Source organism: Thermobia domestica, chromosome 14, assembly GCF_964235325.1.
Source record: "Thermobia domestica chromosome 14, izTheDome1.hap1.1, whole genome shotgun sequence".
Lineage (NCBI taxonomy): Eukaryota > Metazoa > Arthropoda > Insecta > Zygentoma > Lepismatidae > Thermobia > Thermobia domestica.
Window position 1 is genome coordinate 82790983 of NC_137467.1, and position 27211 is coordinate 82818193.

Genomic DNA, 27211 nt, shown 5'->3' on the forward strand with positions numbered 1-27211 from the left:
AAAATATATTTACAGTGTACTATCAGATATCTTACAGTGTTAGATGGGATAGTGTGTTTGATTAAAAAATACTTCCTTTTTGTTGGAGTCCGCATTTTGGAAGTGTATGGAAAGATAATTATTAAACCATCATTAATACACAGGTATGAATGATACTGGCTAAGTACAAACATAAATGGTATAAAGCACACTCCATATTGGTAGATACTTATTTCAGGCCGTATTACATATGCATGTATTTTAATGAATATCCCGTATTCTCAATAAATAAATAAATAAATAAAATAAGAACTAATAAAAAAAGGAATCTCCAGCATACCGTATTTATTCAGACTGCTCGTAATATATGCCCTATTCTCAAAATATAATGCAGTAGTTGCAGGACTGGAGTTGGATTAGGCTCTACTTTGTAGTAGCTTAGCTACTTTGTCTATTGGGCAGTTATTAGAAGGTTATGTTTTTTTTTTATTTATTTTACCGGTAGGTTTCTATTGGATTCATTTTTAAATACGAGCGCCGTGTTTTGAAAATCAGTGTTGGTGCTTTAATTCACAGTCCAAAATATGGTGTATGGAATGTACCAGGCTTCACGTGTGCTTCTTCCCTGGAAAAATTGGAAGTTGCCCTTCCTTCGAATGGGGTTTCAGATATTTTAGAATGACATTGGAATTCTGTGTCGGCACAACCGGAAAGGTTTTAGGTTCTAGCCCCTCTTCTATATTAGTTCTCGTCACGCTATTCTGCGGTAAAGTTTGGACTTACATTATAGACTTTTAAAAAGGGAAGAAACCAAAACGAATGAAACAAGTTCAATGGAACAAACGATTGAAGTTCGCATTGTTGTATAGTGAGATTTGGCAGGTTTTATTATACAGAATTGCGTATAAAATTTCAAGAAAAATGCAAAGCCTACCTTTAAAACATGATTTTATGACAGACTTGGGCAAAGTGACGAAGAAAGGAGTTGTCATACTGACAGCTTCTCTTTTGAATCAATGAGTAACACAATACTCTTGTTAATACCCGTTGTATTTCTTTGAATAAAATTGGAAAAATGTGATGTTTAAAAACTTAGACATTAGGGGGCACCCGGGTTTGAACCAGGGACCTCTCGATCTGCAGTCGAATACTCTACCACTGAGCTATACCCCCATGAGAAATAATAGGCATATGCTCTTTTTTCCATGATATGGAACCTTAAGTAGAAGTAGGTTTCCCACACTTGTAGTTTCTAGAGTGATAGGAACGGAGACAAAACCATTTGCTGAACTAATGAATTCATCTAAGAAAAGAGAAAAGTAATTTCTCACTATATCTTACCATTTTCAGTCTATGTGGATCTATCTGAAGCATAAAGTTAAAGCAAACAATGGGTTCCTACTTCCAGTTTCGGTAGAGTAATAACGGCCGTGATAGTATCGGTCCTTGGAATGCTGAATCCATTCCAGAAACCATACCAAGCTATTTATTACCATTTTTACACTATGAAAAAGTTGAAACCAGTAACAGTAGATTTTTACTACTGTACGTTCTGTTTGAATAGAGGTTTAGGAATGAATGATCCAATATAAAAGGAAATTAAAAAAAAAATAAAATCCGTTTGAAAATGTGAAAGAAATTCCCGGAAAGTGCTATGTTAGTCCGGTATCGCTTTGTGCAGTAAAGAAAAACAATGTATAGTGCGTGTAGTAATACGATTTTTGAGTGAAAAGAACTTTCGGTAGCTGCGATAGATTCCAACAATTCAGAGAAGCCATCCAGAATAAGCGTCGAGAAATGGCGACTTTCAGTGTGGTATTGGTTCACGATAATGCTCGACGTACTCAAAAAATTTCGGAGCAACACCACTGGGATGTTATTGATCGTCCTCCCTGTAGCCGAAATTTTGCGCCGAGCAACTACTGCCTCTTCAAGCACATGAAACAGTGGATTATTTAGCCCCCCAAGGATGTTCTAAAATAAAGGATCTGCCCTTACAAGAAAATCTTGAAGCCATACGTCACACTTTCGCCACCCATACTCTGCCCACTCCGACCAATAAAATCGCAAAGTTTTGAGCCAACAATCATGGTGGAAACGAAAGTAGCCAATCAGACGATGGCGGAAACGAGAATAGCCAATCAGATCTGTCAATGCTCGGTTGTTTTTTGGGTTCATTTTTTTTAATAGAATGAAGATACATATGGGCAAATCCTCTACTTTATAACATGCTTGGTTGCCCCGCTTCGACAATGACAATGCACTTCACAATGCTGTTAGCGAGCAGCTTCATTCCCGGGCGGGAGATGATTTTGTTGAAGGAATTTCAAACCTTGTAAAACGTTATGATAAATGCTCCAATGTGAATGGTGAATACGTTGAAAAGTAATGTAGTGTTGTACTTTTCTAGTGTGTATAATAAAAGTTCTGTATCTGCGAGTGTATGTAATTGATAACTAAATATTCTTCCTTCCTTTCTCTCTTTTTTTTTTTTTTTTTTCGATTTGTCCTCGTATTCTTCTAATACCGAGATGTTATCGAGAAAATATTTTCACGTTGTCTCTTATACTCGTTTTGCTCTGATTCATGTCGACAAACTCGCAGATGGACATAGCCTTTCTATAAGACTTCCTATACTTATACATACCAAAGTTTGGAAGTCTTTAAAAAAGTTGTTGAATTGATTTTAAGTCCTTTCATTTAGAGAAGAAATTTGAGTGCACAATAATTACTGACCTTATAAAAATACGCCCCAGATTTCTGATCTATAAAAACAGACATGGGAACAGTGAAGGGCACCGATCCGGAGATCGAGCGGCCCACAAAATTTTATTGGCCTCCCTTAAGATGTGGATATTTATGTTTGAATATCTGATAAACGAAACTAATATACTCGAATTGGAAGGAACGGATATTTGACCAACTCCCGCGATACCATATGAAGATTCTATTAGGGGATTTCAATGCGAAGGTAGGACGAGAGGATATTTTCAAACCGATTATAGGGAACGAAAGTTTGCATAAGGAAAGTAATGACAACGGTGTTAGACTCGTGAACTTTGCAACATCCAAAAACCTAATCGTGAAGAGTACAAAATTCCCACATCGCGACGTTCATAAATACACTTGGACATCACCAGACGGAAAAACGCATAATCAAATTGATCACGTTTTAGTAGATAGAAGAAGACAATCTAGCATAATTGACGTCCGGTCGTTTAGAGGGGCTGATTGTGACACTGATCACTACCTGGTAGTAGCGATAATACGGGAGAGATTATCGCTCAATAAAGGTAATATTCAATGTCCGAAAACGGAGAGATTTAATTTAAAGAAATTAGAAGAGAGCCATGTAAGAAAGGAATACCAGATTGAAGTTTCGAATAGATTCTCGGTTTTAGAAGACTCGGAAAGCACTAGTGTTGAGGATACTTGGATTGAAATTAGAGATAGCATTAAAAGTTCAGCAATAGAAAAATTGGAACACGCGGAAATACGTAGGAACAAACCATGGTTCGACCAAGAATGCATTAAACTAGCAGAGAAGAGAAAACAGGCAAAATTACGCTGGCTACAAAATCCGAATGAAGTAACTACACAAAATTTCGCAGATATCAGGCGGGAAACTTCCAAAACTTTTAGAACAAAGAAACGCGATTTTTTGAAAGCTAAAATTAAGGAACTTGAAGATAATAGTAAAAATAAAAATATTCGGGACATGTATAAGGGGATCAGCGAATTTAAGAAAGGCTATCAACCTCGTGCTTATATATTAAAGAAAGCTGACGGAACAGTTCTCACTGATACGGATAGCCTCTTAAATAGATGGAAAGATTTCTTTGACGATTTGCTGAACACGCAGCCAAAAACTAATACGCGTGGAGAAAAGGAGATACACACCGCAGAACCGTATATTCCAGAACCCAGTCGAATAGAAGTAGAAGCCGCTATAAAGAAATTAAAGAAACACAAATCTCCGGGTGTGGATGAAATTCCGGCTGAGTTAAGTTTAGCTGGAGGCGAAAAATTGTGGAACAAGATACACAAACTCATTCTCCTTATCTGGAACAAGGAAGAATTGCCACAAGAGTGGAAAGAATCAATCATTGTTCCAATTCACAAGAAAGGCGACAAAACTGACTGTAATAATTATCGAGGCATTTCTCTTCTGTCAACATCCTATAAAATCCTTTCAAATATTCTATTAGCAAGACTGACCCCATACGCAGATGAAATTATTGGAGATTATCAGTGCGGATTTAGACGAAATCGATCAACTATCGACCAAATATTTACCATTCGCCAAATACTCGAAAAAAAGTGGGAATACAATATCCCGGTACATCAACTATTTATTGATTTTAGAAAGGCTTACGACTCGGTTAGAAGAGAAACATTGTACAACGTTCTCACAGAACTTGGAATACCGAGAAAGCTAATTAGATTAATTAAGATATGCTTAAGTGAATCCCAAAGTAAAGTCCGGGTAGGAAAATTTTTGTCCACGAGCTTTCACGTCCAAAATGGCCTGAAACAAGGAGATGCGTTGTCGCCATTATTATTTAACTTTGTTCTGGAGTACGCTATAAGGAAAATCAAAGATAGCAACCAGGGCCTACAGTTGAACGGTATTCACCAGGTGATGGCATATGCTGATGATGTAAATTTAATAGGGGATGATAGGAGAACAGTAGAAATAAATGCAGAGATCTTATTAAATGCTTGCAGGGACATGGGTTTAGAAGTAAATGCAGAGAAAACTAAATACATGGAAGTGCGTCGGGACCGTAATACGGCAAATTGTGGGGGCGTTAAAATATTAAATAATACTTTTGATAAAGTGGATACTTTCAAATATTTAGGATCAATATTAACAGATGAAAATCATATTCACGAAGAAATTAAATGTCGATTAAAAGCAGGGAATTCGTGTTACTATTCGGTTCAAAATCTCTTGTCGTCGCGAATTCTGTCGAAGAATTTGAAGCTTAAAATATATAAAACGATAATCATGCCTGTTGTTCTGTATGGTTGCGAAACATGGTCACTTACTCTGAGGGAAGAACATAGACTGAAAGTATTTGAGAACAGGATCCTGAGAAGAATATTCGGACCCAAGAGGAACGAGAATGGGGAATGGCGGAAACTTCATAACGACGAACTACATAGTTTATACGGCTTACCCAACATTGTTAGGGTCGTCAAGTCTAGGAGGCTTAGGTGGGCAGGTCATGTAGCTAGAATGGAAGAAAGTAGAAACGCTTTCAAAGTCTTGACTGGAAGACCCATAGGAAAACGACCATTAGGAAGACCTAGGCGCAGATGGGAGGATAATATTAAGATGGATCTTGCAGAGATAGGAATACAAAGTAGAAACTGGATGCAATTAGCTAAGGATAGAAGTCAGTGGAGAGCTTTTGTGAACGCGGCACTGAACCTGCGGGTTCCATAGGCCATAGAGTTAGTTAGTTAGTTAGTTAATATACTCGAATAGATTTCCCCAAAGTTATTCAGAAATCGGTGCCGCTAAAAAAAAAAACTTCATTAATTTACTCAACAAGATTTTATGGATAGTACATAGCTTACACATTCCCCTTTCTTCTTATTGACATTAAGTTAGTTTGTATTTAAAAGAACTGGAATACAGTGTAGGGATGTGTAGTGCATTACAACGTTATAAAAATAGAAGAATATTTACAAGGGAAACTTCTATATTTGGATCAGTACTGCACGCAGAATGACATTAATACGGGGAAGAGGGGCTCCGAGCTTCCAAGTTCATATCACTTCAGAATTTTCTATATCTTAATATGCTTAATGTATTTTTCATATCTTGTTTAAGCGTATTTTAAATCCGGAAGTCGCCTCCATTGATTTGTTACGTTTTGAAAAATCGACTGATATGTCAAATGTAAATAGAATGTGCCGAATTTCGAACACAATCTATTTCCACTTCTCATCTGAAAGTTAAACTAAGATTCGGATATTAAATTTAAATTGTACGAATAATACCAACTCATTTTCCAATCACAACGCGATGGCTAATGAAGAATACAGAAGCAGACGATTAACTAATCAAGATGTCTGAAACTATTTCCAGAACTCCGAAAATGACTTCTTTATTAGTATTCCTATGAAAATTTACTCTCAAACCGTCTAATCTACTCTGACATCCGTGACTGTAACACCTCAAGCCTACTGATAAGAAAGAAGAATTTGCTAATTGTTGAAAAAATTTGCTTATTGTCGAAAGAATACGTGTTAGAATGATCTTTGGAGAAAATGTAACCTACCATCACTTGAATCTTCAGTTCGGAACTTAGGAAGGTAACCAGTGGTTTCGTTCAAATCATTTAGCAACATGTTCTATGATTGGTATTTAATAACCAGTTTCGTGATCAGTAAAGTAAGTTGACTTACAGTTAGTATTAATAATAATACTGTACGATTATATTATTATTATTATTATTATTTATTCCAATGATACTGATAATAGTGACTAGGTTTAAGTCATAGAGCGTATTTATATTGACATTTTATACATTAATTTTAATTGGTATAGACATTTATATCAATTTTTAAAAAATTGTAGCGTAAGGCCTCTTTCACATTATCCGGCGATTTGCCGGATCCGGTTTCGGCCCCTTTCATATTATCCGGCGTTTTGCCGTGGATGAAAAATATGCGAGAAGGGTTGCTGTGCAACTGAAGAAACAAAACTCAGTGACTCTTGTCGTGTTGTGGTGGTTGTAATGGACAGACGCACAATGTGTTTTCTGCTCGCTTTGTTAAGACAGGCAGAAAAAAAAAACTTGAGAGACACATACGGGCCTGTTTGTTACCGAATGAGAGAACATGCCACATACAGAAAAGATGTGCACTTTTTATTAGAGAAGCGGTATTTTGGAAGACAGTTTTCTATACTGTTTCCACAATTGATAAACTTGGGCAAAATAGCGGCCCGGTTCTGGATATTTGAAATACCGTTCCGGTATTCAACTGTTGTGACTGAGAAAATCAGGCTAAAGTCCTCTCGGGATAGTCAACCGTTGAGGTCTATCCGAGAATCTCAAGCCCACTTTCAGCCACTGATCCCAATACTGGTCTATAGGCATTATTATTGTTTTTACTAGCTGTTATGCCCGTTCTTCGCACGGGTCAGATAAAATATCAATGTAAACAAACTGAACAATGAGAGAAGAATTAAGAAACATTTCTAAAATTAGATACATTTCGTGTGAATATATATCCAACAACGTACGTGTTTTCATTGGGAAGGTGGATGGGGGCTGAATTTGAACGTAAACACTATCGGGAGTATCAATATATATCTGAGCGACCTCGATAAATATGAATTCGACACAAATATTGGTCATTTTCTACTAGTTTTACATGTCCCGGTAAACGCCCCCTGAGACCCCTCCCTGGTTCGAATTGTGAAAAAATCGCCTCTGGTCTTCAGCCGATACCGCAAAAACTATGAATGTGACACTAACATCTGTCATTTTCTACTACTTTTACATAGAAAGTAAACGCCTCTGTGATCCTCTGGTTCCAATTTTGAAAAAACAACGCCTCTGGCTCCCAGTCGACGGGGGCTGTATTTGGAAGTCAACGCCTTGGGAGAATCACCATTCATCTCAGCAACAGCGAAAACTATTGATTTGACACTAATATTGGTCATTTTCGATTATTTTTACATGTCTCGCAATTCTCCAGCCCGATGACTCCGGGCCCGCATACAATGGTGGCTGAATATAAAAATCATTGCTAATGAAAGTATCACCATTTATCTCAGACCACAAAAACTGTGAATTTCACACTAATATCGGTCATTGTGGATTATTTTTTACATGTCTCGGTGATCTGGCCCAAGTTCCTTAGCTGATGGGGACTAAATGTGAAAGTAAACGCTATCTTGAGTTTCACCATTGAGCTCAGTGACCCCGAAAGCTATGGATTTGATATTAATATCGGTCATTTTCTACTACTTTTACATGTCCTGGTAAACGCCCCCCTGAGACCTCCTGGTTCGAATTTTGTAAAAAAAAAAAAAAAAAAAAAACCGCATCGGTTTGATCTGGAGCCTGGACCAAGGTACCCGTGACCAAATTTTGGTAACTTTCGGTCCACTCGCATGGTCCCTAGGCCGCACAAAGACAGACAGATACATAAACTCTTTATTTTATTTATATTAGATTATTATTATTATTATTATTATTATTATTATTATTATTATTATTATTATTATACTATTTCGGGTTTATTCTTTTGTTTTAAGCGTTCCGACTATTGACTCAAGTCTCTTTAAAGCACTGTTCTAGTCTCTGAATTCAGAGGACTATTCAAGAAATTACAGCCAGATAATTATAAAATATATAAAGTACGGTATATTTATCAAATATTATATCATGAATTCTCTCTTGCTTTGCGTAGCAAAATAGTACATAAATATATAGCAAAAGAATGTATTGCTGAAATATTTGATAGTGTATATTTCAATTTTGGGTCACCACAAATTTATAGAAGGTCGTTTGTCCAGTGCTACACGGACATCGCCCAATCTTCTATTACATAGAAAAATAATAATTTATATTGATTTCGACACTTGGGTAGTATTGGTCGTTTTTAATTAATTTTACATGTCATCCTTCCCCATATGTTGTATATACAGGTTTGGTTAATTACTCCAGATGTACTGGGCTAGAACATAACCACATACACAAACACACTCCACATAACACACAAAACCACACGCTCCCATATTATAGCAGCCACTTTCTGCTCTTTCCTGGCAACACTTGCTTCCTCCCCCAACACCCATCCGGTAGTTTGCCGCGTATATGTGAAGAGCGTCATTGCTTGTAATGTCCCGCTTGGCTATACACGGCGATTTGCCGCGCCGGATTCTAGCAGCGATATCCGGCTGTTTTTGCTCGCCGGATGAATGTCCGGCGACCGCCGCACATATGTGAAGAGCTTCATTGCTTGCAATGTCTTTCTACCTCGTCCGGCAATTCGCCGGACCCGGATCCGGCAAATCGCCGGATGATGTGAAAGGGACATAAGACGGGTTATCTTGCACAAAATATGAAAAGAAATGCACAGTTGTCTGTCGGTAAATCCATAAACTGTAAAGAGAAAGTTTGAACTGCCATCGTAAGGTAGAACATGTAACTGTATTTTGGCTATAATGTTGGCGGTTAACATCAATTCTAATTACCCGGAGGGTTTGTTGTTGTAGAGGTGTGGAAAGTGGTCATTGTAAAGGCCGAGAAAATTTGAAAGATATCACCTACAAGAATTTCCGTCCAAGGTAATTCCGTTTAGTAGAACACTACTGAGTATAATGGGACTTTGAAGCAATTATTGAAATCCAAGTTTGAAACGTTTTGAAGTTGTAGAAAAAATAAAACTAGAAAAAGGTGGTTCCAGACTCTAATCGGTGTTTCTTTGCACCAGTTCAAGGTAACCTCTTAAATAGGAAATTATTACTACCAGTAACTACTGCCTTCTAGTTTTAGGTAAATTTCCTTTTGAGTAGATGCCGGCATAGATTTCTTGTTGGAAAATGAATCACGAATAGTGGCGAATCCAGAAATATAGTTGGAGAGGCTTAGTTTTCTTAGAAATCACTAGACATTTTGTGGGGCTTGAAGTTTATACCCATACGAATGACTAACATTACATTTTTTAAAAAAAGAAATTCTGCAACGTGGGTAGGTTTCAACTTGAAAGCCGCAAACCCTGTAAATCATCCACTGATTACGGATGAAATGATATTCTCGGACATAAAGAGCGGGGGCGCGGTGGCTCAGTGGTAGAGCGTTCACCTCTGGTGCTTGGGGTCCCGGGTTCGATCCCAGCCCCCGCCAAGTGAACTTTGTGGTGGACAAACACCGTGCTCGTGGGTTTTCTCGGGGTTCTCCCGTTTCCTCACACTTTCTTCATTTCACTCATCTCTCATCATCACCGTCTCCTTTAGCATAACCGTGGGATGTAAAACTCACAGATTTCAATTTTTTTTCGGACATAAAGAGCAACCAAGGCAAATCCGTTTATTGGGATTTTTTTCTGTTCCTGATTTGGCATTTCCGAGGGACATGTGCTAAACGATCAGAATATAATTCCTGTGCAGGTACCAGAAAATACATAATATTCTTTACAAGTATAAGCTATTCGTACTAATTGCCGATACCACTATCATCATTCCAGTATCAATATTTGTAGACTACGTGCAGTTTTGTGTAGAAATTAAAAGGTATAAATACTAAAGGAAAAACATTGCACAGAAACATTATGTTCGTACATTATGATGAACGTACTTTCTTGTATGTGGTGCAAAGCATCCTCACCAATGGGGTTACTTTGCACCAAAGTTTATATTTCAATAAGCATGGTCATACTGAATGCTTACTCATGCACATGCACGAGTGTTTTCCTTATATATCTAGCTATTGCATGTTTAAAACCAGTGTTCTAAAACATTACGTTTATAAGTTACATGCAATTTTCTTTAAAATTCCTTACATCTGGTGGAAAGTAACCCCGTCTTATGGTACTAGAAATTGAAAATTTTCCCGTAAATAATATTTTATCCAGAGGTGAAGACAGTTTTAACAATTGGATTCGAGAACCTGAGAAATTAGAAACAGTATAAACGATCCGGCGAACTAGTCGAATGACACCACTAGCGATAACCGCCATATTGTAACAGATGATCAAGTTTTCAAACGCTTCACTTCGTGTGACGTCACAGGTATTCAGCAAAGCGTTTCTCATTTCACGAAGAATGTAAAAGTGAGGGTACGGAGTACTGTGCCTCGTCGTAGCCGTGATCGTCTAGTGGTTAGGACATTGCGTTGTGGCCGCAATAACCCAGGTTCGAATCCTGGTCACGGCAATGGAAATACCATCATTGGACGAGGTAAAATTTTTACCGATGTCAGTCAATTCTAATTGTATTGGATAGGATGCGCAATCTGTATATTTAAGTTTATTTATTGTACTTCTAAATATTTTGAATATAATTTAACCCCCCGAGTGAGTAAATATTTTGTATATAATATATATTAATGGAAGAGTTGTTCAATGTAAATGACATGTTAACTAATGCTGCTGTACCGATGGAAGCGGAATGGGCCATATTAAGAAGCTCCATCATAGCGAAATTAAAATGCCGCTAACTTTACAGTAATTATGTGAGATCTTCAAAGAAATAAAAGATAGTCGAAATGTGGAACAAGAGCTCTCTAGACAATATTATTTTACATAAGATATCGTTATCATGACTGACATATCTGCTTTCGATTTCCAGCCATTTTTAAAATCGGCATTTATTTTGGTGTTTCTAAATGGCTGCAAACGGAAAGTTACTAGGTGACTGGTGATAACGGTAACTCACGTGACTGGTGATAACGGTAAAATAATATTGTCTAGCGCGCTCATGTCCCACATTTCGATTATCTTTTATTTATTTGAAGATACGACATAATTACTGTAAAATTAGCGGTATTTTAATTTCGCTGTGATTAGGTCTCTTAAGGCTGTAATGTTTATTATAATAATAACTGAAAACTCCATAAGGAAATTAATTATTAGTTTCTCCCCCATGAAGATTCCATCAATACAGTTGCATTCACGTTTTTGTATTTCTTTTTATAGCATTGAACCATACTCGTCCCTCGGTTTAACGGGTTTAACGAATTTCGGAATTAGGGGATAAAATCTCGAAGAGCTTATTCGGTTCTGAAACTCCTGATTTTAAATTAATTTACCGTATTGTAGTGTATATTTACAGTGTACTATCAGTGTTTTACAGTGTTAGATAGAATAATTTGATTAGAAAGTACTGTTCTGTATAATTCCCTTTTCGTTAGGGGTCCACATTTCGACAGTGTATGAAATGATGATTATTAAAACATCATTAATACATAGACATGAATGATACTGGTTTAGTATGAACATAAACGCTAAACGCTATGAAGAAAACTTCAAACGGATAGCCACTTATTTCAGGCCGTATTACATATGCATGTAATTTAATGAATATCCCGTATTCTCAAGAAAATAAGACCTAATCATAAAAATTAGCTCTAGCATACCGTAATTATTCAGACTGTTCGTAATACAGTGGACTCTTTTTAATTCGAAGTCCAAGGGGACACGAAAAAACTTCGAATTATCCAAAATTCGGATTATCCAACAACATTAATTTTCACATATATAACAACAAATAAACCAAAGTGCTGTGCATCAAAAACATATTCATATGGTGTAGACTTTACCTTTAAAGCAGCTTATTATTTGCGCGATCGAATACCGCAAACTAACAAACGACATTAACTCTACATAATTCAAACTACGTGTACAATGGAAAATATATTTACGTACAATACTACAACATACATTAAGTAGCCCAAACAATTAAATACCAGTAACAATTTGAATATTCTGTTCTCACTTTTAAGTCGTCGGAAACCTCACTTGCTTAAATTTGATTGTTTCTGTACGGTTAATAAATCTTGAATTTCATGTATTGCGTGGAATACGTTATTAATAACATTTGGTTGTCTTTATCAATAATTCATCTTAAATTTTCAACCAATTCTGAAACAAGATGAGATTGGCACACGTTCTCTATCTTTACTTCTTCCTCAACTCACCTTCATCTTTATTATTACATTGATTTTCTATTTATCTTTTGTATTACTCTTCCCTACGGCTGCATCTGGATAACTGAACACACGTTAAAACTGTATCTCTCTGTTTACATCTGTTCAACATTAAACATTTCCAACTTTATTTACTTCGAATTATCCAAAACATAGGTTCAAAAGTTCGATTTATCCACGATTTTTTACTATTGTTTTCAATACAGTTTTCAAGGGGAATGGACTTCTGTTCGAATTATCCAATATTTCGAATTATGCAAGTTCGAATTAACGAGACTTCACTGTATAAGTCCTATTCCCAAAATATAGTCCAGTAGTTGCAGAGATGGAGTCGGATTACTTTGTAGTAATTTAGTTACTTTTTCTATAGGCAGTTATTGGAATGTTACATTTTTTTCTTTTCTTTTTGAGTGGCGAGTTTTGAAAATCAGTGTTGGTGCCGTAATTCACAGTCTAAAATATGGTGTATGGACTCTCAAAGGTTTCCCCTGGAAAAAATTGGAAGTTGACCTTCTTTCAAACGTGGTTTTAGATATTTTAGAATAAAATTGAAGTGCTTTTCAGAGTGGAAAATACTTTTGTATGTCTGTGTGGCAGCGGAAACAGCGAGGTTTTATGTTCTAACCCCTCTCTCTTTTAGTTCTCTTCTCGCTTTTCTGAACTGTTTATGGACTTACACATGGGCGGCGATTAGGGGGGGGGCAAAGGGGGGCAGTTGCCCCCGCACTTTTTTTAAGTAACCAATTAATGTATATAGTTTCATTTGGAAATGTAACGATTTTGTATGTGTTACTGATTAATAGGAAAAAATGCTGCCATATAATATTTGCTGTTGCGTGAATACGTATTGGTTGTCTTCCCGTGGAGTAAAGAAAGCTACAGTAATTGCGTTTTAATCGCCACAGAAAATAACCCCAAAAAATAACCTATTGGAGCACAATTTCAGCATACTTTCATTTCTTCTTACAAGGGCTCGATATGTTAGTGAGCCGCTTTGAAGCTAATCGAAAGAACATTATGCAAAAAAGTAGGGCCTATTTCACAAGTTATTCTTTAATTGCACAAAAATTGACAGTTCCTAAAATGTCTTTTCTTCTTTCTAAAGTAAGGAATATCGATTAAAAAGAGCGTGATAAGAAACAACTTCTGCCTTTTCCATTGTTTTGTAGTGTAATATACGAGTGAAGTGTTGTGTTTAAGGATGTACGAGTGTATATACAATAAAATTTAGTAAATTGAACTTAATTCTAGGTTTTAAGTTTATTTTGTATAACTGAAGTGTGGATTGTAAGTATTGTTGTGTTTTGATGTGTTCCAAGAAAGTGAAATCTGCACCTAATGGCAACGAACATATTTCAAGAAGTTGCAAAAGCAAATATTTCTTTAAATGTCGTAGCATATGCTTGTAGTATTTACTGTCTTTCATTTTCTAAGAGTAATAACATACATTTAATAGCATGTGTGGAATTACATATTAAGTTTTTCATTAATCCTCAGTTTCAATATAACTTTTACAAAACAAGCATCATTATTCATTACTATGATTAACATTATCCTTTCTATTTATTTGTTTTGCAAATTTATTAAATAATCTGATCACACAATTTTCCAGACAGAATTTTAAGATGTTCATGAGCAAGGAATCAAATCTCTTCTTACACTTTCGTTGTTTAAGAGTACAAAGGGCTAGTATCTACTTGCGTTGTTCTTCTCAATTTACTTAATAAACTATTATATACGATATACGTTATTTTAACTGAAAATATAGTATCCTATTAGTTATACAACCTTTCGTCAAACAAAATGTTAGAAACAACCAGGAAAACTAACATTTATATACAAATATTCAGATCATGTCTTGCCCCCTCACTTTTAACGTCCAACCGCCGCCACTGGACTTACACATTTAAGAAAAGAAAAGAAACAAAAGCCAATGAAATCAGTTCAATGGAACAAACGAATGCAGTTCGCATTGTTGAATAATGAGTTTTAGTAGGTTTTATTATGTGGAATTACGTATAAGAATTAAATAAAATGCAGTCTAAATTTAAAACATGTTTCTATGACAGACTTGGACAAAGTGACAAAGAAAAGATCTGTAATACGCACAGATTGTCTGTCTAATCAATGAGTAACACAATACTCTTCTTGATAGCACTTAATGCCAATTGTATTTCTTTGAATAAAATGGAGAGAAATGTAATGTTTAAAAATTTGCACATTAGGGGGCACCCGGGTTTGAACCAGGGACCTCTCGATCTGCAGTCGAATGCTCTACCACTGAGCTATACCCCCATGAAAAATAGAAGTCATATACTATTTCTTACATGTTATGGAACCGGAAGGAAAATCATGTTTCCAACGCTTGTAGTTTCTAGAGTGATAGGGACGGAGATAAAACGATTTGTTGAACCAATGAATTCATTTAAGAAAAGAGAAAAATAACTTCTCGATACATTTTTAGTCTCTGTGGATCAATTTGAAACATAAAGCAAACATAGAGTTTCTACTTCCAGTTTCAGTAGAGTATTAACGGCCGTGATAGTGTCGGTCCTTGGAATGCTGATTGAGGAGCATTTCCTTCTTTTTAATATTTTCACATAAAATACGAAGCAGATACAAAAAATGTACAAAAGAAGAAATAAAACAAATTATTACAATAACGAGCAAAAGACAGTTGCATATCCACCTAAAACACAATTCAAGAGTCCTGCCTATTAATTTGACGTAAATAACGTAATAAATCTGATACAATAATCACAAATAAAGAACTCAAGGCACTGATCATTCACACAAAGGACGTGATACTAGTCTTGGCACATATTACTCTTGATCCATTTTTCCCCTTTGGAGTCTTCACTAAGCTTTCCTTCACAAATATGGCAAATACGTACTATTGCCTCCTCACACTGTGTGGATGAGACTGTCCTCTTTCTTGGTGCAGCATTTCTGGCGTTTTCTTCAATACATAGAACTATTATTATCCACTTGAGCTTTAGATTTATTTATGAATGTTTGTTTGTTCCCCTTTACAGGAAGTCTTCCTTTTGTAGTTGTGGTGTTATCAATTGCCTTGATGTAAATTCTCGTGCTTTTCCTCTACGTCTTCCTTATTTTTTGCTATGGCTCTGCATAGCAGGAGAGGAAAAAGTGATTTGACAATCTTCCGTTTGAGGAACTTGCTTGATAGTGTTTTCCTGAGGTGCTTGATGGTCCAGGTTGAGGTTGAGGTTTCCGAAGCAGGCAAGTTCTTGGCCTGTGGATGTATTGGTTGGTGATGGGTGCACCATAACAACATTAGGTAGTGAGAAGAGTTTTTTGCGTCATTATTACCAGAAGATGACCTCAAATTGTCTTCGGAAACACCAGGAAAATAATTCTCTGCAACAAAAGCGTAATCTGGAATAGCATATACATCTACTAGCCACAGTCCAGTTGCTTTAAACTCACTCGAAGCAATTTCAACAGTAGCATTAGTATTCCATGCTTTCGTGATCATTTCAGCAAATTGTAATTTGGTAAATTCCCTGCTATTATGAACTTGAAGATTGTAGAATTTATATCATCCATGTTATTACAAATTATGTCATTACGAAATATCTACTTTAGTTAACATCTGCAAAAGCTCCTCACATCCGTCTCTCTCATTACTTTCAAAAAATGTGTGTGCTCATATTAAACTGAATTCAAAAGCTCATATTTCACTGACTGCTAATGATATTTTAACGTGTTGTAGTTTTCAACTCTGTTTATAGGAAAGAAGTTAACAGAAAACTGACATTGTGTTCCTAGACAGGACTGACTATAAATCGAGTGACAAATTATATACAACGCATCTAGATACCAAGTTTTAGCTTATTATCCACTATCCTGATTTAACTATAGCTTCAAAAAGCTGCTCTTTTTCCTACGTATCTGTAAACTTGTCTTTTATTTCAGAACAACTGCAGCGAACGAACTTTAGCTCCCCTCTACAAATTCATGAAACTACAAATAATGCTACCAACTTCGTTGTTTTCCTCTTGCGCAAAGTATATGTGCGCTGTGTGAATTTTAGCTTCGTGCTGCTCATATTTTCGGAGTGCTCATATTAAACTGATTTCCATAATAATAATAATAATAATAATAATAATAATAATAATAATAATAATAATAATAATAATAATAATAATAATAATAATAATAATAATAATAATAATAATAATAATAATAATAATAATAATAAATGCAAATCCTATTTCCCCCTTCCACGTCGAATTTTAAAAACAATCTTTCTTAGCCGTATCTTATGTTACAAAGTCACTGTATCGTCCAAATTTCAAGATTCTAGCCTAAACAGTTCAGTCTAGCCGTTGATTGGTCAGTCAGTCAGTGTTTCTCCTTTTACATATTGTGATTAAACATTTCATCTTAATGGGAGCTTAAATAACTAATTTTTGGCGAATTTGTTAAACACTTATTTCACACACTTAAACACTTCTAATCTCTAATCAAAATAAAGACATATATAATTAGGAACAACCTTCATTTTAATGGTAAAACTCCATAACGATATTTTCCAAAAGAAGCCAATTACTTCGGAACTAATAAACCACAAACTAGAATACATACAGACGAGTAACTTTCTATATGCGCTATTAAAATCAGTTCCTATATGCACAGCGAAAGAACCAATCAACGCTCTCCTTGGGCGGGATCAGTGTCGTCATGTGTGGATGGCGCTGCCATCGGTCTTGGAACGTGACGTCATGGGTTGTCATAAACATTATCATGACATAATCGCATCACAGACTAAAACTGCATAGTAACGTTTTCCAACTTCCTTATTATATGGTACGGATTCAGTGCCCAGTTACTCATATACTTGAAGTCTACTTTCCAACAGAATTTAAATAACTACGCTTATGTTCAGTGCTTAGTATGAAAGTCATGCGTATATCAGTTACTTCCTTTTAATGTAAACGCGTTTTTTTCTCGCTTGATGGTCAAAAGGAAATGTTTTTCTAATCGATGTTTGAAGGGCATACTACGTTTGTTGTCATTTGTATTGAATAACGATCAATTGAATCTATTAATAGTGTTCACGTTAAGTTTAAGGTCAAGACCAAATATACTTAAACACTTCCGCTGCTCTCCGCACCTCTTTTTCTCAATTTTAGTGAATAGAGTATATAAAAAATATGTAGCAGTGTCACGTGTACACCACGTGAAGAAGTTCGGTTTGTATGGAGTGATATTTTCTTAATTAATATTGAAACCGGAAATGGTAGTAAATTTTCACAAATTTCAGTTTTGATAGAGTGTTCTAGGTTGTGATTGTATGTTCTCTTGAGACCCTGAATAGATGTCAGAAAACTATTTGTCAATATCTACTACTAGTTCTGTTCTATAGCGATTAATGTTGAAACCTGAACTGAGTAATTCAACTACTTCAGGTTTGAATATAGTGTTAAAAGAAAAGATGAAACATGTTTTAGTGAAGCTGAATCGATTGGAAAAATTCGCATCTCGATATCTACTACTGTTTTTGATATAGAAAAATCAATATTGAAACTTGACATAGTAGTAAATTTGAACCACTTTCGGTTTAGGAAAATTGTTGTGAGTTATGTTCTGTTGAGATCCTGAACTGATCACAGAAAAAAAAAATTGTAGTTATCTATTACCATTTTTATTCTATGACAATAAATGTTTGAAACCGGAAATGGTTCATTTGAACCATTCTCCAATTTGAATAGAAAAAATGGAACCCATCCTCATCATCCTGACTCGATTGCTAAAAAGAGTATCTCCATATCTCTTACCACTTTTGCTCTAAGGAAGTCAGTATTAAAATCGGATGTAGTAGTAAATTTCAACTACTTCCGGTTTTTGTTAAAGTATTGCAGGTTGTGATGATATGTTCTCTTGGGAACCTGAATCTTTTGCAAGTAAAACTGCTTCTCACTATCTGTTACCATTTTTGTTCTATGGCGATAAGTGTTGCAAACGGAAATGGTTGATTTGAATCACTTCCGGTTTGAATGGAAGGTTAATGAAGACAGAACCTATTCCTGGGAAGCTGTATGGATTGCTAAAACTGCATCTCGGTATCTCTTATCATTTTTGCACAGTAGATATCAGTATTGAAACCAGAAGTAATAGTAAGTTTGAACCACTTCCGGTTTTGGTAGACTGTTGTGGATGGTCATGTTAATTTGTCTTGATACGCTAAATCTTTTCGCTATCTGTTACCGTTTATGTTCTGTGGAAATAAACGTTGAAACCAGAAATGTATAATTTGAACCTCTTCCGGTTCGAATAGAGAGTTATCGGAGAAGATGAAACCTATTCTTGGGAGGCTGAATCGATTGCAAAAATCGCATCTCGACATCTCTTATCATTTTTGCTCTGATACTTGTCAACAGACGGCCGGAGGGACAGACAAAGTCGTTCTATAAGATTTCCGATACATATTTATAGCATAGTTTGGAAATCTAATAATTGCAGAAAGTTCTACTGTTAGGAATTTTCTTTTAACAATAACATTAAAATGAATCTAAATTCATTCTCACATTCTTTCCGTTATTTGTTGGTAAATTCGATTATCATTACTTGTTTCATTGTTCTATTTTAATTTCTGGTCTGCCTATATTTCAATATCCGTGCAGATTAAGACTATGGGTTCATCATGTAATGACTAACATATAATGTCCCTTTGGGGTAAATATAAAATTGTTATTTAATGTCTTAAGAGCCACTATTAAAAAGACATCTTTACCTACTAGGCAAGTAAGCATGATATAACAGTTTTTGTAAGATACAGGGAGAGGTGAATCATCAGTAAGCGAAGGCAAACGAAGAACAAATGGTTTAAGGCGCTATTTGCTCGCAATTGTTATTTGTAGGACGTTTATTAAGTTTCAGATTACAGTATTTTGCAGGTTTAAACCTTGTGTTTTTTCCATTATGTAGGTTCAATAACAGCACAATTATATAGCAGGCATATGCCTATCATGGGAATATGTCCAGTATGTGCCTTATATACTTCTGAAAAAGAAATCAAATGGATGGCAAGTGATAGTCACAATCTATGTCCGCCTCTAGGTACATGCCTGACATGTACCTGGGGAATGTGCCTAGTATGTTCTAGGTATGTAATCGCTTACATGCGTAATGTGCTTACATTAAGGTGAGCATAAACAACACTTTAAACAAGTAAAAAAAAGTGTAGAGCTAATCTAGGGTGGGCACGAACCACCAATCTTTGAATTACTAGCCGCGTGCTCTTCCGACTTGGCCACAGAGGCAATAAAGTGAGCGTCCCTTGTAAAGGGATAGATCATTGAGGTCTTTCGCATTCGGCTAATCAGAGTGCTCCTTTAACCGCATATATTCGACTATAACCGTTTGAGATAAGATAAGATCTGCTCGCCATGTAGTTTTATACCAAATTGACGAGTGTCTATTTATTTCATGGTTCTTCCATATTCATTTTCAAATGATCGGCAACTTTATTGCCAACAATAACTCGTTTACGTAACTACTGTAACAACTATTCTAAAACGGTAACAATAGCACAAATAGTAACAACGAAAATATAACACAACAAAAAAGAATTAACAAAACGGAACTTGACGCCAATCCGACAACACTGTGCCCTCGGGAGATGTTTTCTGTGTAGCGCGAGAGACGACACTGACAAAATTTGATGGGTGGGGGTTGACGACTGGAACGCACCCTCGCGTTCTATTGGGTGGTGAAATCGGTAGATCTAGGTCAAGCTTCACGGCTCGGCGCGAGTACTATAGTTAAATATATACAGCATACAATTACGTATTTATGGGAGCCTATCAGACTCAAGCCCCCAGCCGAAATTAATTTGTTAGTTTTTCGCATTCCGCGTACAACAATAATCCTTCTTACCATTTCTAAGAATTTCATTGATCTTCCATTTTCTTATGCTCTTTGTTCAAAAATAATATTGTATTTGACAAATGTCATTCCATTCAGTTATTACTGCCCCTCCCTACTCTCACTTTATGTTTTCATTCCTCATACCTGGAAGTTTGTCGGCACCCAAAAGGAAAAATAAAAATGCTTGTTCAAGTATCCTGTATACATCCCCCCACCCGAAACAAAAACCTAAATAAACCACTGACAGCATATATAATCATCCAAAATCCTACACTTTCGAAAATCCGTTACTTCCAAGGCTCGAAGGTTGCCGGATTTTTTAAATGCCAACCTGTACTTGTAAGAACTGTTCAAGTTAATTTTTCACTGTTTAGCTGAACGTCGCGTCATTGCTCTGATCTTACCTTGCTGCTGTTTGTCAGTAGTTTGCAGATCTCTGTATAGGTGGCAGGAACGTGCTGCTTACTACCTTGTGGCGCTGTCGGTAAGAACTTGAAGCTTGTTTTGCTTCCACCAGTCAGTGTTCGTAGTTTGAGGGAAAATTCCCTAATCTAGGGAAACTTCGTAGGTAAATTTAGCAAAAAGAGAGAAAGGGAATTTTTCGCTAAAACCATGAAAATCCAGAATTCTCGCGTTGACTGATTGGCAGAGCCGTAGCTAAGGGGGGGCCAGCGGGGCGCCCGCCCCGGGCGCTGATAGCAAGGGGGCGCCGAACGAGCAAGAAGAAAGAAAAAGTGGTGTTGGACATGAGTAAAATACGAGTCGCCCCCAGAAAGTATTGGCGCCCTATTAGATCAATATTGCTGTCGGTTATCAATGAAATACGCAGATTTCTTAAAAATTTTCTTGCTCGCTTCGCTCGCATTCCAAGAGTTCAAATAAGTTACAAGTTTTTACTTATTACTTAAAGAGTTTATTATAGATGATTTCTTAATGACATGTGGTATACAAGGTCCCGAGTAATGACTTATAGTATATGCAGGATAGTGGCGTATTTACGATTTTGTTTCGGGAGGGGCTTTGCTAACTTTCGGGGGGGGGGGCTTTGCCTGAAAATGTGAAAATTCTGCAAGATATTTCATATACTTTACTATAGTAAGTAAGATTTCGGGAGGGGGTTAAGCCCCGAAGCCCCCTTAAATACGCCACTGATGCAGGAGCATTTTTAAAATCAGAAACGATCAAAGTCGGCGTTTTAACAGTGATGAGTTTGCTTAGTTCAAAACGCTTTTTTTTTTATCTACCCAATCGGATTAATCACGACGCACAGTGGGGCCAAAGCACTGAATTCTTGGCAAAAATAAGAATTCGCAATATGAAGCAGAAAATTGAAAGAAAACAAATTAGTTTGGTGTGTGCAGTGGCTACAATAATGTTATTTGGACATTATTTCATCAAAAGCATAGAGTTTTACATCATAAAATGAAATAGGTCTATTCCTTATATAAGCGCCTAAATGATATAACAGATTATGTGATTGGCATAAAGAAACGCGTGGGCAATATGCTTTCATTTGGCAATTTATGATTGGCTTATATTCTTACGCATGAAAGGAAGAAGTGTACTTATTCATTTTACAACTGAAGAGTAATAAGATTGAAGAAAAGTTCTTGCTTCTCACAATTATTTCAAAGTTGTGGAGGATTCGTTATGACAATGAAGATGCAAGGACGCTTCAATACATTAAAATTATCTCATCAGAAGTTCTCGATATGAATATATTATCAGATATATTAAACATATTATGATTTACAAGCATCAGTATCCTGTCCAGGTTGTTTTATATATTGCATCGTGCATTACGTGAGCTCATTTCAGGGCTTGATTGGAACATTCTCAGCTGGAGCGAGCGGAGGCTCATTACAGTTGATTCCGATGTCACTTCTGTGCACGCATCACAAAAAAACACAATACTAAATTGATCAAGACCATTTTTAATATGGTTCTGCGTTATGGTCCATAGATTGTTTAGCATTGGCGTTTCAAAATGTCACCACCATTAATCAAATATATTTGACTAGAGTTTAGTTCTGTTGGTGAATGCCAGAGAAGTATGACTAGATGTTGGAAACAAGATGGGTCCTGGAGGCGAAACCCCCAACGAGGTCTGGGGGCAAAATTCTCAGAATCGACCTATATTCAACTTCGTCACTGCGTGCATGGGGATCACACGTCTAATAATCTAACACTTACTCTCACATTCATCCCAGCTAAATTCAAAAGCAGCATTGCATCCAGAATGCGGTTTTCTTCAAACATTTTCATGCGCTATACTTCCCAAAAGTGCGAATATGTGCAGGTTTTCTCTTTGCATACAGTAAGAACAATGTTTCCGCTACGACATTAAAAAAATCACAGACTTATTATGCCATATTTTCTACTAAAATGCCATTCTATCGTTTGACCATAGTTTATATGCTTTCAGTATCACAGCATTTTCAAATATGATATTAAGTAGGGGATTATCATAGGGATATGATAATGATATTAGCATCATTGCAAATATGACTATTGACTACACATCACATCAACATTCTAAATATACAAAACGATACATACATGTCGGTCGTGTCACCATGTTTACCAGCCACTGAATATCTACACGCAATGTAGGAATAGTCGCATTCAAAGTCAATTTCCTATCTTCTGTCGCTAAGCAGCGCCTCTCCGGCTTCGGCGGATAACCACATATACACGTCCCATGAGTTCATTGTAAACTGCTATCACTTCTTTTCCTGCACATTATCTTATGTGTACACTATTAAGCTTTCGTTATAACAAATCATATCGAGTCAATCTTTTACTTCATTTTTCGAGTTTTTGCTCAGAATTTTGGACCCACTTTGGTGCGACCGACGGTGAGAATGAAGGTATGAAAGTGAGAAGAGTGAAGGGACATTCAAGATGCTGTTTGCGTGGAGTATTAAAAATAAAGGTAAACAAGGGGAACAATAACATTTTCGAACTTCAAGCAGTTGTAGAATAGGGGCTTAAGGGATCAGAACTTAGCCCAACGAAGTTCGACTTTTTCAGACACTAGTCACTACCTATGATTTATTTTAAAATTCCATTGACATATCAAATGCTTCCAATTTGGAGGAATTTATTGGGTCATTTTTTCATCAACTTTATGTATGGCCAGCATATTATTTTGTGCATACATGTCTAGTTGTGTGATGTTTTTATCTATCTACATACACACATTCTTTATATATGTACGTGTTAGTGTATTTTAATATGTCAATTAATAATAAGTACCTTAAATTCGGAACTTTCATTCATTAAGAAATTAAGTACTAAATAATTACTTTAATTTCAGGTATATGTAGTAGTCAAATATATACAGGGTTTTCATAAAGTCTGGACGGATTTAATTTGCTTATAATTTTCTCATATGAATCAAATAAAGTGCTAACCTAGCGGCAGGATTAAATTTTTACCTGTAATCTGCACCAGCTCAGTTCATTCACCGCCACACCTCCAACTGGGCGCCATTTACGTCCACATATTACGGTACATTTACGTCCGGTACATTTACGTCCACACATTGATACGGTAAAAAAAAATAGTCATCTCAGAGGAGTTTTTCATTTATTTATTTCTTTAAAACATACACACACCAATACAGCTTACAACTTACTTTTAACAGTCAACATTGAAACAACAATGAAAACAACAATGGATGGAATTTGGTAAGAAACTGACCCTTGCTCTCCCTCTCCCTCTCTCAACGTGTTCAGAGTTGCCGCTTATCTAACAGTGTTGCCAACTAAAAATTTAATCCTTCCGCTACCGTTTGCACTTCATTTGATTTCATTATGAGCATTTTTATGAAAATTATAAGCAAATTAAATATGTCCAGACTTTATGAAAACCCTGTATTTTGGATTTTAAGTACAAACATTCAACATATTCTTCACCTATATCGATCAATATTTAGAAATTCACAAAGAGGGCTCCTTCTGAATTTCCATTACATTTCACAAAATATTTTTTACCGTAAAAAGATCGAAATTAAAATGCTATTGATGTCGTCACATACAGAATAAAATTAGATAGTTTACAATTATTACTGGGAATTAATACTGTCACTCATTTCGAACAATTAAAAGAACATAGTCTAAATGTATTGAAATTTCATTTCTTATCGTTAGTACGAAGCATTGTAAATAGTAGTAACTTTCGATAACTGTTCTCCTAGTGAATTTGTATACAACCAAAGGTAGTTTTAACAAGTTTAACAAAAAAGTCCAAAATAACACTCTTGAAAACAGCTCTTATTTGAAAAAGGTACATAATGATCGCGTTTGGTTCTTGCAATGGTCTTTCCAAGAAGATTAATAAAAATTCAACATAGCATAACAACAAAAGCTGTTTTACTTATATATATATATATATATATATATATATATATATATATATATATATATATATAATGATTGGTAAGTTGAGTGTAGGGGGCGCCGAATTCTGCTTCGCCCCGGGCGCCGAAATCTCTAGCTACGGCTCTGCTGATTGACCAATATAAATGCTTCTTTACTACAGCGAAAGTAAACTACCGCTAATTTTAGAGTTTTTTCTGTAATATCTTCAAAACAATTACCAATATTCGAAAAGCAGAAACGTAGTGAACTAGATAATACGATTTTGCATGTGATACCTTTACCACAATTCACTTATCTGCTTTTGGTATGCCGCTATTTAAAGAACCCGCAAAAAAATGCTAAATCTACTCACAGTTGCAAATCGAAAGCAGATAGATGAGTTGTGATGACGGTATCACATTCAAAATCGTATTATCTAGTTCACTACGTTTCTGCTTTTCGAATATTTGTATTTGTTTTGAAGATATTACAGAAAAACACTAAAATTAGCGGTAGTTTAATTTCGCTGTAGTGAAGACCCTTAATATTTCTTTGTTCTTGAAAAATAAACCTATAGCCCTCCAATAGCAATAGTTTTGTGTGTTCAGAGTAGCATAATTTGCACACATGGATGGTTGAATGTATTTGTGTGGATTTTTTTTTTTTTTTTTTTTTTTTTTTGTAAAAAGAAAAGTGAAGGAAGAAGTTTAAAAAAACATAACCCAAATGAATAAAACAAGCTTGGTTCGGACTTCCTTTAATATAACTAAATTAACTTTATTAAATAATTTCCGTCATAAGATACTCAACAAACTAGGGAAAATTTTATCTTAGTTGAGGGAAATTTTCTTAAGGAAACTTACGATCACTGCCACCAGTGCGCATTTCCAGTACTTCGCTGATGGCAAGTACAGTACCGATAAGTAATCATAATTAGACGTATTATCTGCCACAAAAGAAAATGCATGTTTGTCACGGGACAGTATCTTTTGCCTCTTGAAACGCGTACCTTTCTACCATCTCGAGACTTAACGAAATGTTTTAAAGTATCAATCTCTATCAAAATCGAAAAATGGATTTTCCTTTCCTTTGCAGTTCACACAAGACTCTTCAGAAATATCATAAAACATAGTAATAAGAAGAAAATAAAACTACATTCTTTCACAACTTCAAACTTACGGCTATTCGCCACATATTTACGGAATACATGCAGGCCCGTATCCACGGGGGGCTAGGGGGCCGGGCTCCCCCCTAAATTTTTGCTGGCCCCCTAAAATTTTCACGGTAGGTTTGCAAATGAACTATAATATGGTGATGAACTTTACTATGGTTGGAGCTTTACTATCGCCCCCCATCTAAATTCTACCGGGCCCCCCTACATTTTTGGGCTGGCTACGGGCCTGAATACATGAGTTCTGTTTCATGTTATTCCATTGCTCATTTCACTTGTACAGGTCTCCTATGCATACAACCGCTGTTCAAATCTTTGCCCCGCTTTGTTTTTGTTTTTCATTGGTCAGATAGAAGAACAGCAAAAAGAAAATATGAGTTTGTATTCAACATACTCCATTTTTTAAAAGTGAAAAGGATGAAGTATGATTTTACAAGCATAAAGAACGTTCTATTTTTTTTATTAATAAAAATTGTGAATAGATTTACAGCTGAAAAGTAAATTGAGTTTTCTTTAATTATAATCCATAGAAGCTATGGCCAGTGAGTTGAATTTTAGTTATTTTGCGTTTGGACAGCACATTCACATCCATTATCTTTATTTCTGGAACCAAATATAACTAAAATCATTTTTACTTTAGGAAAAAAAATATTCATCTTTAATTTTAAACAAAACAGAGAGGATACTTAAAAATGTCACTAAACCATTATATTTCGTTACATAAATAAATCGAAAAAATGAATACAGATACACTTGATAGTGTCGATGATAATATGATAAATATTATGAACAATTCCGTAATAAATTAAACAATGGTTTATACTAAAATGAACTGCAATGAAATGCAAGGTATTGGAAGTTAGCAAAAATATTTGTCCTTATATGCTGAAGCTTCCTGAATAACTAGTGACACTTCATCTTAAAATATACATCTTGAATTCAATTCTCGACAGAATCTGAAATATGTTAAGACCTTTATATCTTGAGGAACTCAGCACAATTTTGACGTCACATACGTATAATTGACGTCACCAGAGAACAAGTAATGTCAATGTTTCATTAGCAAATATAGCAATTGATCAAATTTAACGATACCTAAAAGCCTAGCCTACTTTGCTTGTTAGGAC

The 27211-nt window shown here is 35.7% G+C and overlaps 1 protein-coding gene and 3 non-coding genes across 4 annotated transcripts in view; 2 read left to right on the forward strand and 2 right to left on the reverse strand.

Annotated features, from left to right (window-relative positions):
• LOC145669887 (nose resistant to fluoxetine protein 6-like) overlaps nucleotides 1-27211 on the forward strand; it is a 193899-nt gene that overhangs the window by 64571 nt on the left and 102117 nt on the right. The window lies entirely within an intron of this gene.
• On the reverse strand, nucleotides 1081-1152 carry TRNAC-GCA (transfer RNA cysteine (anticodon GCA)). The gene has a single exon. It is a non-coding gene; the product is annotated as a tRNA-Cys (tRNA).
• Nucleotides 10811-10882, forward strand: TRNAH-GUG (transfer RNA histidin (anticodon GUG)). The gene has a single exon. It is a non-coding gene; the product is annotated as a tRNA-His (tRNA).
• TRNAC-GCA (transfer RNA cysteine (anticodon GCA)) lies at nucleotides 14877-14948 on the reverse strand. The gene has a single exon. It is a non-coding gene; the product is annotated as a tRNA-Cys (tRNA).